We start from the raw sequence: 15,278 nt of genomic DNA, 5'->3' as shown, positions 1-15,278 counted from the left end.
GGGAGGGAGGGGCATTGGTGAGAACCAATTCAATGCTGTGTAATATATAAATCATTGTCCTTATAATAATAATATCATGATTACATTGTTATTAACCCTTATGTCTGTTGTGTTTCTCTCAAGAGCTGAGGAGCACTTGTGTGTGGATTTAGTTTCAATAGGGTTGTGACTGTGCTTTTATTCAATGTTTCTTCAAATGCTAAATATAATGAACAAACCACATTGTTTGTGGGTTTGCATTGTGAAATAATCACAGTGAGAGTTAGTTGTTATTGCTTAAAAGGTGACACAAAATGTCAGGGTGAACAGTAGCCTATTGGATCATGTATGTATCATCAGCTTGACTTGAATAAATAGTTTATATTTAAAGACCTTCTGTACTCTATCATATTTACCTTCTTTGTGTGTTGGGATGTCAATTAAATTCTATAAATTCTCCAATTATCTAATTATTTAAAACTGTTTCACCTCCATTTTTACTGCAAATGCTTTTCAAGGTGTAACAACAAAGTAGACTATTGTCAAGTCCTCAAACTCTCTATAACCTATTGTGCTCTATTGTTCTTATTTTATTTCTTAACTTTATTTTCAGTGGAATCTGCCTATGTGCAGAAACATGTGTCCAAAACAAGTGTCCATGTAGTGTAAGGTATTATCAGGACAAATCATTATCCTTATAATAATCATATTATGATTAGATTGTTTCTTGACTTCAATAAAATAAAATATATAATGTATATATAAATACCTTCTGTACTCTCTTATATTTTCATTGTGTGTTGGGATGTCAATGTAATGCTCTAAATTCTCCAATTATCTTTTTTTAACTGGTTCACCTCCATTTTTACTGCAAATGATTGGCAAGGCCTAACAACAAATTGTGCTCTATTGTCCTAACTTTATTTACAGAGGAATCTGCCTATGTACAGAAACATGTGTCCATGTAGTGTGATGAATTATCAGGAGAAGTAACTATCTCCTTATAATAATTAATAATCATATCATGATTACATTGTTATTAACAACAGAGACACAATATATGTCATTGTTAAGGTTGTGTTGCTCTGAGGGGATGAGGAGCACTCAGGTGTGAGGAATTAGTTTCAATAGTGTTGTGACAGCGCTTTTATTCAATGTTTTTTTAATGCTAAATAATTAACAAACCCACATTCTTTCCCCAGGTTAAAATGCAAATAGGCTAAATGATGATGGCTGGTGCTTAATTCACTATTGAGTCTACATTCACATGCAAAAAGAACGTGTTAATGGTCACTGGTTGTCTGGCATTGTACAGATCACCTGTTAAGAATTACATTATGGATGAACCGAGACCTTTTTACACCTATATGACTCTGATGGGTTTCAGCAAAACTAAAGAAACAGGCCATCACTTGGAACTTATTATTACTATGCTTTGTGAAATGTTAAAGGTGCTGTAAAGGGATATGCTTAACAAATGTCTTAATAATAGAATTGATCAACAACAGTAATATGAAGAGAGGAAGGCTCTACAATTTAAGAACTTATGTCTGCACAATATTTCTTTCACAAGTTTTAATTAAAAACAAATCCTCATGCGTGATTACAACATATGTCAATATAAAATACATTTGTGAAATGTTAAAGGTGCTGTAAAGGGATATGCTTAAAAAATGTCTTAATGATAGAATTGATCAACAACAGTAATATGAAGAGAGGAAGGCTCTACAATTTAAGAACTTATGTCTGCACAATATTTCTTTCACAAGTTTTAATTAAAAACAAATCCTCATGCGTGATTACAACATATGTCAATATAAAATACATTTGTGAAATGTTAAAGGTGCTGTAAAGGGATATGCTTAACAAATGTCTTAATAATATAATTGATCAACAACAGTAATATGAAGACAGGAAACTCTACAATTTAAGAACTTATGTCTGCACAATATTTCTTTCACAAGTTTTAATTAAAAACAAATCCTCATGTGTGCTTACAACATATGTCAATATAAAATACATGATATACAAAAAAGTGCAGTGTGTAGTATATATAAACGACCCCTCTCATCCACTCTGCAGGGAGTTCGAACTACTTCCCTCTGGTAGACGGTACAAAGTACCAAGAGCTAACCGTAACATTTTTAAAAATTCTTTCATACCAAATGCCATTAAGGCACTAAATGATACCATGTCTCGCTAGATTTGTTTGTTTTTCCAATGTATCTGCCACTGTTGTCCTGCACTTTTTTGCCATGTGAAAATAATTGTGTTAAGTGTCGTTGCTGTTGTTGTAACCGTTTGTTCTTTACTGTTTGAGACCGAAGATGAATTTCCACACGTGGACAATAAATGAAACTAACTAACTAACTAACATATAGTAAGTTGTAACAGTCAGTGATAGTGCTGTTCTTAAAGAATCTACAGTATAATTACAAAGAGTAGCCTACTGTGATCTCAAATGGTACACACAATGGATCACAAATTATTATGTCAGTTTCAGTTTCAGGTCTTAGGTAGGATCTGTGTTGTCCGACATCACCATCTTGTGGCGTTGTCATTGTTAAACACATACTGTACACCAAATCCAATACCTTGGAGTGCATTACATTATAATTGTTGGCCCCCAAGACACCTTGAGGTGTTCATAGGTGAGACATGGTGATGAAGGGATGGTCCAATACCTGGTTAGGTGTTATCCTCTCCTTTGGATCCAGATGAAGCATTCGTTTCAAAAGGTCCATGAAGACTTCACAAGAATGCAGGGAGGAGAACACTTCTTCCAATGAGCAGGTATCATCCAAAAAGAGGTCTTCGTCTTCTGCCTTGAACTCCTGTAGTGTGTAATACTCCTCTGGTTCCTAGAAGATACAAAACATTTAGATTTTTATTGATCTGACTGAATGACATGCAAAGATATCCTATAGCCTACTTGAACATTTCAGAGTTTATGTTATTACTCCAATATTAGCTGCAGTCATACCTTAAATTTCCATGTATCGTCGTCCTGGATGAAAAAGCTGCTGGTTGTTTGTCCAGCATCCAAGAGAGATTGCTCTGGCATACCAAGCGTCAAGAGGATGGATCGAATCTGCAGAAAAATACAGGATATTTCACATATTGAGAATATTTCATTAACAGTGTTAGGGTATAACTATGGATTGATGAACATGTAACTACGGCATGGTTCATTCAGACATTCAGAGTATAATCAGAATGCATGTTGTAATATGCAGTGCATCAGTACAATACTCACCACATCATATTCAGTCTTCCCGCTGAAGAGATCATGGAACAGCATCCCATTAGCCAGCATACAGCCCAGTGACCACATATCAAGTGCCTCTGTGATCGGGAGGCCCAGGAAGAGTTCTGGTGCTCTGTGGGTTGTAAAATAAAAGGATAACGTTAGCAACATTCAAGTGTCTTCTCAATTGCACTCTTGACACTTTATATTTGAATATGTGCTTGCATTGTGCTTTCAGTAAAGCAGATATTAAGGCAATAATGATACATTAATAATAACAGAGTAGCTCAATAGAACTCACCTATACCAAAGAGGCGGCCTGACCCTCCGTTGCTTAGTCTCAGAGACAGGAACTGCAAGACCAAAGTCAATGAGTTTGACTTTGAGGGGTTGTTCTTGTTGGTTCACCAGCATGATGTTATCTAGTTTGATGTCTGTATGGATCAGACCTATTCCCTTCAGGGCATGGAGTGCAATGGCAAGCTGCAAGTTAAGAACAAAGTGCATGATTAATATTAATTTGAGCACAAGGTGGTGAGAAAATTAACAGAATAAATTTACCATCAGTTTCAAATACAATTGTCAAACCCATACCTGCTGTAGGATGTGTCTCATCTCCATCATGGACAGAGGATACTGTCTCTCGTTCAAGAAATCCAGGAGGTTAACATCCAGAGACTCAAACACCATGCATGTAAATCCTTCATACATGAAGCTGTGATAAAATCTCACTATTCCACACGTGTCAGGGTCCAGGACTTTCAGCGTTTGCAACACAGCCATCTGGGAATACAAAAAGATTGGGTATTAGACAGATATAGATAAATTAATTATAAATTAAGCACAAATATTCCAAATGTTCCTAAAACGATGCTTACTGTACCTCACGTGCTGCCACTTCATCGTAATCACTGCGATTCTTCAAGATCTTGATGGCCACTGTATCACCGGTGAGTGTGCTGATGGCTTTGGCCACCGTCCCAAAGCTTCCTTCCCCCAGGATGCTCTGGACTTGGTACTGGCCTCTGTCCAGCAGGTCCATCTCAGCTACCATGCAACTCTCTGGACCATCAGAGTGTTGGGAGGAGCTGGCGGTCACAATGACCAGTGGTCTTGGGGAAGGGACGTCAGAGTTGAGCACATTGTCTAAATCAACTCTGTCCCACTCTGGATCCGAGCAGGACATAATGCCGGGTCTAGTCAGGGTGTCAACGTTAAGTGCTGATGATGGGATGTCGTCATAGTTGATTATGTCCTGTTCAGCTGTGTCCAACTCTGGATCAGAGCTAGTGGGGCAGGTGACCTCAACGGATTTGCCCACAGAGGGTTTTTTAAATGGCATCTGCTTCTTCTTAGCACCTGTACATGTCCTTGAAGAGCGCTGGTATGGTTCAAAGCGATGCTTTTTCAGGCCTCCTACTTTGACTTTGAAAGTTTTGTTATCCTGTTGTCTCCTTGTCATTATTGTAGTCATGGTGTGTTTGTTGAGTCCTCTTTCTTCAGCAGAATTGTTCCCAGAGTTGAGAGAGTTCATCTTCACCTGAAGTCTGGAGTCCACAGTCAGATCAGATATCCTGGAGGAGTTGTGGAGAACTGACAACTACAAACTCTTCTTATACTAGAGAGCCTGAGGTGGAACCACTAACTGCTTGGGATTGATTGGCTAAAGAGGAGAACAATAGAACTATCTCTCCACCAACCACAACCTAACGGGTTGAACCACTAACTGCTTGGAATTGATTGGCCAAAGAGGGGAGGGAGGGGCATTGGTGAGAACCAATTCAATGCTGTGTAATATATAAATCATTGTCCTTATAATAATAATATCATGATTACATTGTTATTAACCCTTATGTCTGTTGTGTTTCTCTCAACAGCTGAGGAGCACTTGTGTGTGGATTTAGTTTCAATAGGGTTGTGACTGTGCTTTTATTCAATGTTTCTTCAAATGCTAAATATAATGAACAAACCACATTGTTTGTGGGTTTGCATTGTGAAATAATCACAGTGAGAGTTAGTTGTTATTGCTTAAAAGGTGACACAAAATGTCAGGGTGAACAGTAGCCTATTGGATCATGTATGTATCATCAGCTTGACTTGAATAAATAGTTTATATTTAAAGACCTTCTGTACTCTATCATATTTACCTTCTTTGTGTGTTGGGATGTCAATTAAATTCTATAAATTCTCCAATTATCTAATTATTTAAAACTGTTTCACCTCCATTTTTACTGCAAATGCTTTTCAAGGTGTAACAACAAAGTAGACTATTGTCAAGTCCTCAAACTCTCTATAACCTATTGTGCTCTATTGTTCTTATTTTATTTCTTAACTTTATTTTCAGTGGAATCTGCCTATGTGCAGAAACATGTGTCCAAAACAAGTGTCCATGTAGTGTAAGGTATTATCAGGACAAATCATTATCTTTATAATAATCATATTATGATTAGATTGTTTCTTGACTTCAATAAAATAAAATATATAATGTATATATAAATACCTTCTGTACTCTCTTATATTTTCATTGTGTGTTGGGATGTCAATGTAATGCTCTAAATTCTCCAATTATCTTTTTTTAACTGGTTCACCTCCATTTTTACTGCAAATGATTGGCAAGGCCTAACAACAAATTGTGCTCTATTGTCCTAACTTTATTTACAGAGGAATCTGCCTATGTACAGAAACATGTGTCCATGTAGTGTGATGAATTATCAGGAGAAGTAACTATCTCCTTATAATAATTAATAATCATATCATGATTACATTGTTATTAACAACAGAGACACAATATATGTCATTGTTAAGGTTGTGTTGCTCTGAGGGGATGAGGAGCACTCAGGTGTGAGGAATTAGTTTCAATAGTGTTGTGACAGCGCTTTTATTCAATGTTTTTTTAATGCTAAATAATTAACAAACCCACATTCTTTCCCCAGGTTAAAATGCAAATAGGCTAAATGATGATGGCTGGTGCTTAATTCACTATTGAGTCTACATTCACATGCAAAAAGAACGTGTTAATGGTCACTGGTTGTCTGGCATTGTACAGATCACCTGTTAAGAATTACATTATGGATGAACCGAGACCTTTTTACACCTATATGACTCTGATGGGTTTCAGCAAAACTAAAGAAACAGGCCATCACTTGGAACTTATTATTACTATGCTTTGTGAAATGTTAAAGGTGCTGTAAAGGGATATGCTTAACAAATGTCTTAATAATAGAATTGATCAACAACAGTAATATGAAGAGAGGAAGGCTCTACAATTTAAGAACTTATGTCTGCACAATATTTCTTTCACAAGTTTTAATTAAAAACAAATCCTCATGTGTGATTACAACATGTCAATATAAAATACATTTGTGAAATGTTAAAGGTGCTGTAAAGGGATATGCTTAAAAAATGTCTTAATGATAGAATTGATCAACAACAGTAATATGAAGAGAGGAAGGCTCTACAATTTAAGAACTTATGTCTGCACAATATTTCTTTCACAAGTTTTAATTAAAAACAAATCCTCATGTGTGATTACAACATGTCAATATAAAATACATTTGTGAAATGTTAAAGGTGCTGTAAAGGGATATGCTTAAAAAATGTCTTAATGATAGAATTGATCAACAACAGTAATATGAAGAGAGGAAGGCTCTACAATTTAAGAACTTATGTCTGCACAATATTTCTTTCACAAGTTTTAATTAAAAACAAATCCTCATGCGTGATTACAACATATGTCAATATAAAATACATTTGTGAAATGTTAAAGGTGCTGTAAAGGGATATGCTTAACAAATGTCTTAATAATATAATTGATCAACAACAGTAATATGAAGACAGGAAACTCTACAATTTAAGAACTTATGTCTGCACAATATTTCTTTCACAAGTTTTAATTAAAAACAAATCCTCATGTGTGCTTACAACATATGTCAATATAAAATACATGATATACAAAAAAGTGCAGTGTGTAGTATATAGTAAGTTGTAACAGTCAGTGATAGTGCTGTTCTTAAAGAATCTACAGTATAATTACAAAGAGTAGCCTACTGTGATCTCAAATGGTACACACAATGGATCACAAATTATTATGTCAGTTTCAGTTTCAGGTCTTAGGTAGGATCTGTGTTGTCCGACATCACCATCTTGTGGCGTTGTCATTGTTAAACACATACTGTACACCAAATCCAATACCTTGGAGTGCATTACATTATAATTGTTGGCCCCCAAGACACCTTGAGGTGTTCATAGGTGAGACATGGTGATGAAGGGATGGTCCAATACCTGGTTAGGTGTTATCCTCTCCTTTGGATCCAGATGAAGCATTCGTTTCAAAAGGTCCATGAAGACTTCACAAGAATGCAGGGAGGAGAACACTTCTTCCAATGAGCAGGTATCATCCAAAAAGAGGTCTTCGTCTTCTGCCTTGAACTCCTGTAGTGTGTAATACTCCTCTGGTTCCTAGAAGATACAAAACATTTAGATTTTTATTGATCTGACTGAATGACATGCAAAGATATCCTATAGCCTACTTGAACATTTCAGAGTTTATGTTATTACTCCAATATTAGCTGCAGTCATACCTTAAATTTCCATGTATCGTCGTCCTGGATGAAAAAGCTGCTGGTTGTTTGTCCAGCATCCAAGAGAGATTGCTCTGGCATACCAAGCGTCAAGAGGATGGATCGAATCTGCAGAAAAATACAGGATATTTCACATATTGAGAATATTTCATTAACAGTGTTAGGGTATAACTATGGATTGATGAACATGTAACTACTGCATGGTTCATTCAGACATTCAGAGTATAATCAGAATGCATGTTGTAATATGCAGTGCATCAGTACAATACTCACCACATCATATTCAGTCTTCCCGCTGAAGAGATCATGGAACAGCATCCCATTAGCCAGCATACAGCCCAGTGACCACATATCAAGTGCCTCTGTGATTGGGAGGCCCAGGAAGAGTTCTGGTGCTCTGTGGGTTGTAAAATAAAAGGATAACGTTAGCAACATTCAAGTGTCTTCTCAATTGCACTCTTGACACTTTATATTTGAATATGTGCTTGCATTGTGCTTTCAGTAAAGCAGATATTAAGGCAATAATGATACATTAATAATAACAGAGTAGCTCAATAGAACTCACCTATACCAAAGAGGCGGCCTGACCCTCCGTCGCTTAGTCTCAGAGACAGGAACTGCCAGACCAAAGTCAATGAGTTTGACTTTGAGGGGTTGTTCTTGTTGGTTCACCAGCATGATGTTATCTAGTTTGATGTCTGTATGGATCAGACCTATTCCCTTCAGAAACATGTGTCCAAAACAAGTGTCCATGTAGTGTAAGGTATTATCAGGACAAATCATTATCTTTATAATAATCATATTATGATTAGATTGTTTCTTGACTTCAATAAAATAAAATATATAATGTATATATAAATACCTTCTGTACTCTCTTATATTTTCATTGTGTGTTGGGATGTCAATGTAATGCTCTAAATTCTCCAATTATCTTTTTTTAACTGGTTCACCTCCATTTTTACTGCAAATGATTGGCAAGGCCTAACAACAAATTGTGCTCTATTGTCCTAACTTTATTTACAGAGGAATCTGCCTATGTACAGAAACATGTGTCCATGTAGTGTGATGAATTATCAGGAGAAGTAACTATCTCCTTATAATAATTAATAATCATATCATGATTACATTGTTATTAACAACAGAGACACAATATATGTCATTGTTAAGGTTGTGTTGCTCTGAGGGGATGAGGAGCACTCAGGTGTGAGGAATTAGTTTCAATAGTGTTGTGACAGCGCTTTTATTCAATGTTTTTTTAATGCTAAATAATTAACAAACCCACATTCTTTCCCCAGGTTAAAATGCAAATAGGCTAAATGATGATGGCTGGTGCTTAATTCACTATTGAGTCTACATTCACATGCAAAAAGAACGTGTTAATGGTCACTGGTTGTCTGGCATTGTACAGATCACCTGTTAAGAATTACATTATGGATGAACCGAGACCTTTTTACACCTATATGACTCTGATGGGTTTCAGCAAAACTAAAGAAACAGGCCATCACTTGGAACTTATTATTACTATGCTTTGTGAAATGTTAAAGGTGCTGTAAAGGGATATGCTTAACAAATGTCTTAATAATAGAATTGATCAACAACAGTAATATGAAGAGAGGAAGGCTCTACAATTTAAGAACTTATGTCTGCACAATATTTCTTTCACAAGTTTTAATTAAAAACAAATCCTCATGTGTGATTACAACATGTCAATATAAAATACATTTGTGAAATGTTAAAGGTGCTGTAAAGGGATATGCTTAAAAAATGTCTTAATGATAGAATTGATCAACAACAGTAATATGAAGAGAGGAAGGCTCTACAATTTAAGAACTTATGTCTGCACAATATTTCTTTCACAAGTTTTAATTAAAAACAAATCCTCATGCGTGATTACAACATATGTCAATATAAAATACATTTGTGAAATGTTAAAGGTGCTGTAAAGGGATATGCTTAACAAATGTCTTAATAATATAATTGATCAACAACAGTAATATGAAGACAGGAAACTCTACAATTTAAGAACTTATGTCTGCACAATATTTCTTTCACAAGTTTTAATTAAAAACAAATCCTCATGTGTGCTTACAACATATGTCAATATAAAATACATGATATACAAAAAAGTGCAGTGTGTAGTATATAGTAAGTTGTAACAGTCAGTGATAGTGCTGTTCTTAAAGAATCTACAGTATAATTACAAAGAGTAGCCTACTGTGATCTCAAATGGTACACACAATGGATCACAAATTATTATGTCAGTTTCAGTTTCAGGTCTTAGGTAGGATCTGTGTTGTCCGACATCACCATCTTGTGGCGTTGTCATTGTTAAACACATACTGTACACCAAATCCAATACCTTGGAGTGCATTACATTATAATTGTTGGCCCCCAAGACACCTTGAGGTGTTCATAGGTGAGACATGGTGATGAAGGGATGGTCCAATACTTGGTTAGGTGTTATCCTCTCCTTTGGATCCAGATGAAGCATTCGTTTCAAAAGGTCCATGAAGACTTCACAAGAATGCAGGGAGGAGAACACTTCTTCCAATGAGCAGGTATCATCCAAAAAGAGGTCTTCGTCTTCTGCCTTGAACTCCTGTAGTGTGTAATACTCCTCTGGTTCCTAGAAGATACAAAACATTTAGATTTTTATTGATCTGACTGAATGACATGCAAAGATATCCTATAGCCTACTTGAACATTTCAGAGTTTATGTTATTACTCCAATATTAGCTGCAGTCATACCTTAAATTTCCATGTATCGTCGTCCTGGATGAAAAAGCTGCTGGTTGTTTGTCCAGCATCCAAGAGAGATTGCTCTGGCATACCAAGCGTCAAGAGGATGGATCGAATCTGCAGAAAAATACAGGATATTTCACATATTGAGAATATTTCATTAACAGTGTTAGGGTATAACTATGGATTGATGAACATGTAACTACTGCATGGTTCATTCAGACATTCAGAGTATAATCAGAATGCATGTTGTAATATGCAGTGCATCAGTACAATACTCACCACATCATATTCAGTCTTCCCGCTGAAGAGATCATGGAACAGCATCCCATTAGCCAGCATACAGCCCAGTGACCACATATCAAGTGCCTCTGTGATTGGGAGGCCCAGGAAGAGTTCTGGTGCTCTGTGGGTTGTAAAATAAAAGGATAACGTTAGCAACATTCAAGTGTCTTCTCAATTGCACTCTTGACACTTTATATTGACACAGATATTAAGGCAATAATGATACATTAATAATAACAGAGTAGCTCAATAGAACTCACCTATACCAAAGAGGCGGCCTGACCCTCCGTCGCTTAGTCTCAGAGACAGGAACTGCCAGACCAAAGTCAATGAGTTTGACTTTGAGGGGTTGTTCTTGTTGGTTCACCAGCATGATGTTATCTAGTTTGATGTCTGTATGGATCAGACCTATTCCCTTCAGGGCATGGAGTGCAATGGCAAGCTGCAAGTTAAGAACAAAGTGCATGATTAATATTAATTTGAGCACAAGGTGGTGAGAAAATTAACAGAATAAATTTACCATCAGTTTCAAATACAATTGTCCAACCCATACCTGCTGTAGGATGTGTCTCATCTCCATCATGGACAGAGGATACTGTCTCTCGTTCAAGAAATCCAGGAGGTTAACATCCAGAGACTCAAACACCATGCATGTAAATCCTTCATACATGAAGCTGTGATAAAATCTCACTATTCCACACGTGTCAGGGTCCAGGACTTTCAGCGTTTGCAACACAGCCATCTGGGAATACAAAAAGATTGGGTATTAGACAGATATAGATAAATTAATTATAAATTAAGCACAAATATTCCAAATGTTCCTAAAACGATGCTTACTGTACCTCACGTGCTGCCACTTCATCGTAATCACTGCGATTCTTCAAGATCTTGATGGCCACTGTATCACCGGTGAGTGTGCTGATGGCTTTGGCCACCGTCCCAAAGCTTCCTTCCCCCAGGATGCTCTGGACTTGGTACTGGCCTCTGTCCAGCAGGTCCATCTCAGCTACCATGCAACTCTCTGGACCATCAGAGTGTTGGGAGGAGCTGGCGGTCACAATGACCAGTGGTCTTGGGGAAGGGACGTCAGAGTTGAGCACATTGTCTAAATCAACTCTGTCCCACTCTGGATCCGAGCAGGACATAATGCCGGGTCCAGTCAGGGTGTCAACGTTAAGTGCTGATGATGGGATGTCGTCATAGTTGATTATGTCCTGTTCAGCTGTGTCCAACTCTGGATCAGAGCTAGTGGGGCAGGTGACCTCAACGGATTTGCCCACAGAGGGTTTTTTAAATGGCATCTGCTTCTTCTTAGCACCTGTAGATGTCCTTGAAGAGCGCTGGTATGGTTCAAAGCGATGCTTTTTCAGGCCTCCTACTTTGACTTTGAAAGTTTTGTTATCCTGTTGTCTCCTTGTCATTATTGTAGTCATGGTGTGTTTGTTGAGTCCTCTTTCTTCAGCAGAATTGTTCCCAGAGTTGAGAGAGTTCATCTTCACCTGAAGTCTGGAGTCCACAGTCAGATCAGATATCCTGGAGGAGTTGTGGAGAACTGACAACTACAAACTCTTCTTATACTAGAGAGCCTGAGGTGGAACCACTAACTGCTTGGGATTGATTGGCTAAAGAGGAGAACAATAGAACTATCTCTCCACCAACCACAACCTAACGGGTTGAACCACTAACTGCTTGGAATTGATTGGCCAAAGAGGGGAGGGAGGGGCATTGGTGAGAACCAATTCAATGCTGTGTAATATATAAATCATTGTCCTTATAATAATAATATCATGATTACATTGTTATTAACCCTTATGTCTGTTGTGTTTCTCTCAAGAGCTGAGGAGCACTTGTGTGTGGATTTAGTTTCAATAGGGTTGTGACTGTGCTTTTATTCAATGTTTCTTCAAATGCTAAATATAATGAACAAACCACATTGTTTGTGGGTTTGCATTGTGAAATAATCACAGTGAGAGTTAGTTGTTATTGCTTAAAAGGTGACACAAAATGTCAGGGTGAACAGTAGCCTATTGGATCATGTATGTATCATCAGCTTGACTTGAATAAATAGTTTATATTTAAAGACCTTCTGTACTCTATCATATTTACCTTCTTTGTGTGTTGGGATGTCAATTAAATTCTATAAATTCTCCAATTATCTAATTATTTAAAACTGTTTCACCTCCATTTTTACTGCAAATGCTTTTCAAGGTGTAACAACAAAGTAGACTATTGTCAAGTCCTCAAACTCTCTATAACCTATTGTGCTCTATTGTTCTTATTTTATTTCTTAACTTTATTTTCAGTGGAATCTGCCTATGTGCAGAAACATGTGTCCAAAACAAGTGTCCATGTAGTGTAAGGTATTATCAGGACAAATCATTATCCTTATAATAATCATATTATGATTAGATTGTTTCTTGACTTCAATAAAATAAAATATATAATGTATATATAAATACCTTCTGTACTCTCTTATATTTTCATTGTGTGTTGGGATGTCAATGTAATGCTATAAATTCTCCAATTATCTTTTTTTAACTGGTTCACCTCCATTTTTACTGCAAATGATTGGCAAGGCCTAACAACAAATTGTGCTCTATTGTCCTAACTTTATTTACAGAGGAATCTGCCTATGTACAGAAACATGTGTCCATGTAGTGTGATGAATTATCAGGAGAAGTAACTATCTCCTTATAATAATTAATAATCATATCATGATTACATTGTTATTAACAACAGAGACACAATATATGTCATTGTTAAGGTTGTGTTGCTCTGAGGGGATGAGGAGCACTCAGGTGTGAGGAATTAGTTTCAATAGTGTTGTGACAGCGCTTTTATTCAATGTTTTTTTAATGCTAAATAATTAACAAACCCACATTCTTTCCCCAGGTTAAAATGCAAATAGGCTAAATGATGATGGCTGGTGCTTAATTCACTATTGAGTCTACATTCACATGCAAAAAGAACGTGTTAATGGTCACTGGTTGTCTGGCATTGTACAGATCACCTGTTAAGAATTACATTATGGATGAACCGAGACCTTTTTACACCTATATGACTCTGATGGGTTTCAGCAAAACTAAAGAAACAGGCCATCACTTGGAACTTATTATTACTATGCTTTGTGAAATGTTAAAGGTGCTGTAAAGGGATATGCTTAACAAATGTCTTAATAATATAATTGATCAACAACAGTAATATGAAGAGAGGAAGGCTCTACAATTTAAGAACTTATGTCTGCACAATATTTCTTTCACAAGTTTTAATTAAAAACAAATCCTCATGTGTGATTACAACATATGTCAATATAAAATACATTTGTGAATTGTTAAAGGTGCTGTAAAGGGATATGCTTAAAAAATGTCTTAATGATAGAATTGATCAACAACAGTAATATGAAGACAGGAAACTCTACAATTTAAGAACTTATGTCTGCACAATATTTCTTTCACAAGTTTTAATTAAAAACAAATCCTCATGTGTGCTTACAACATATGTCAATATAAAATACATGATATACAAAAAAGTGCAGTGTGTAGTATATAGTAAGTTGTAACAGTCAGTGATAGTGCTGTTCTTAAAGAATCTACAGTATAATTACAAAGAGTAGCCTACTGTGATCTCAAATGGTACACACAATGGATCACAAATTATTATGTCAGTTTCAGTTGACTGAAGGGTCTTAGGTAGGATCTGTGTTGTCCGACATCACCATCTTGTGGCGTTGTCATTGTTAAACACATACTGTACACCAAATCCAATACCTTGGAGTGCATTACATTATAATTGTTGGCCCCCAAGACACCTTGAGGTGTTCATAGGTGAGACATGGTGATGAAGGGATGGTCCAATACCTGGTTAGGTGTTATCCTCTCCTTTGGATCCAGATGAAGCATTCGTTTCAAAAGGTCCATGAAGACTTCACAAGAATGCAGGGAGGAGAACACTTCTTCCAATGAGCAGGTATCATCCAAAAAGAGGTCTTCGTCTTCTGCCTTGAACTCCTGTAGTGTGTAATACTCCTCTGGTTCCTAGAAGATACAAAACATTTAGATTTTTATTGATCTGACTGAATGACATGCAAAGATATCCTATAGCCTACTTGAACATTTCAGAGTTTATGTTATTACTCCAATATTAGCTGCAGTCATACCTTACATTTCCATGTATCGTCGTCCTGGATGAAAAAGCTGCTGGTTGTTTGTCCAGCATCCAAGAGAGATTGCTCTGGCATACCAAGCGTCAAGAGGATGGATCGAATCTGCAGAAAAATACAGGATATTTCACATATTGAGAATATTTCATTAACAGTGTTAGGGTATAACTATGGATTGATGAACATGTAACTACTGCATGGTTCATTCAGACATTCAGAGTATAATCAGAATGCATGTTGTAATATGCAGTGCATCAGTACAATACTCACCACATCATATTCAGTCTTC

The sequence above is a fragment of the Protomyctophum bolini genome (assembly GCF_963924005.1).
Source record: "Protomyctophum bolini genome assembly, chromosome: 10".
Classification (NCBI taxonomy): Eukaryota; Metazoa; Chordata; class Actinopteri; order Myctophiformes; family Myctophidae; genus Protomyctophum; species Protomyctophum bolini.
Note: the sequence above shows the minus strand (reverse complement) of the source record.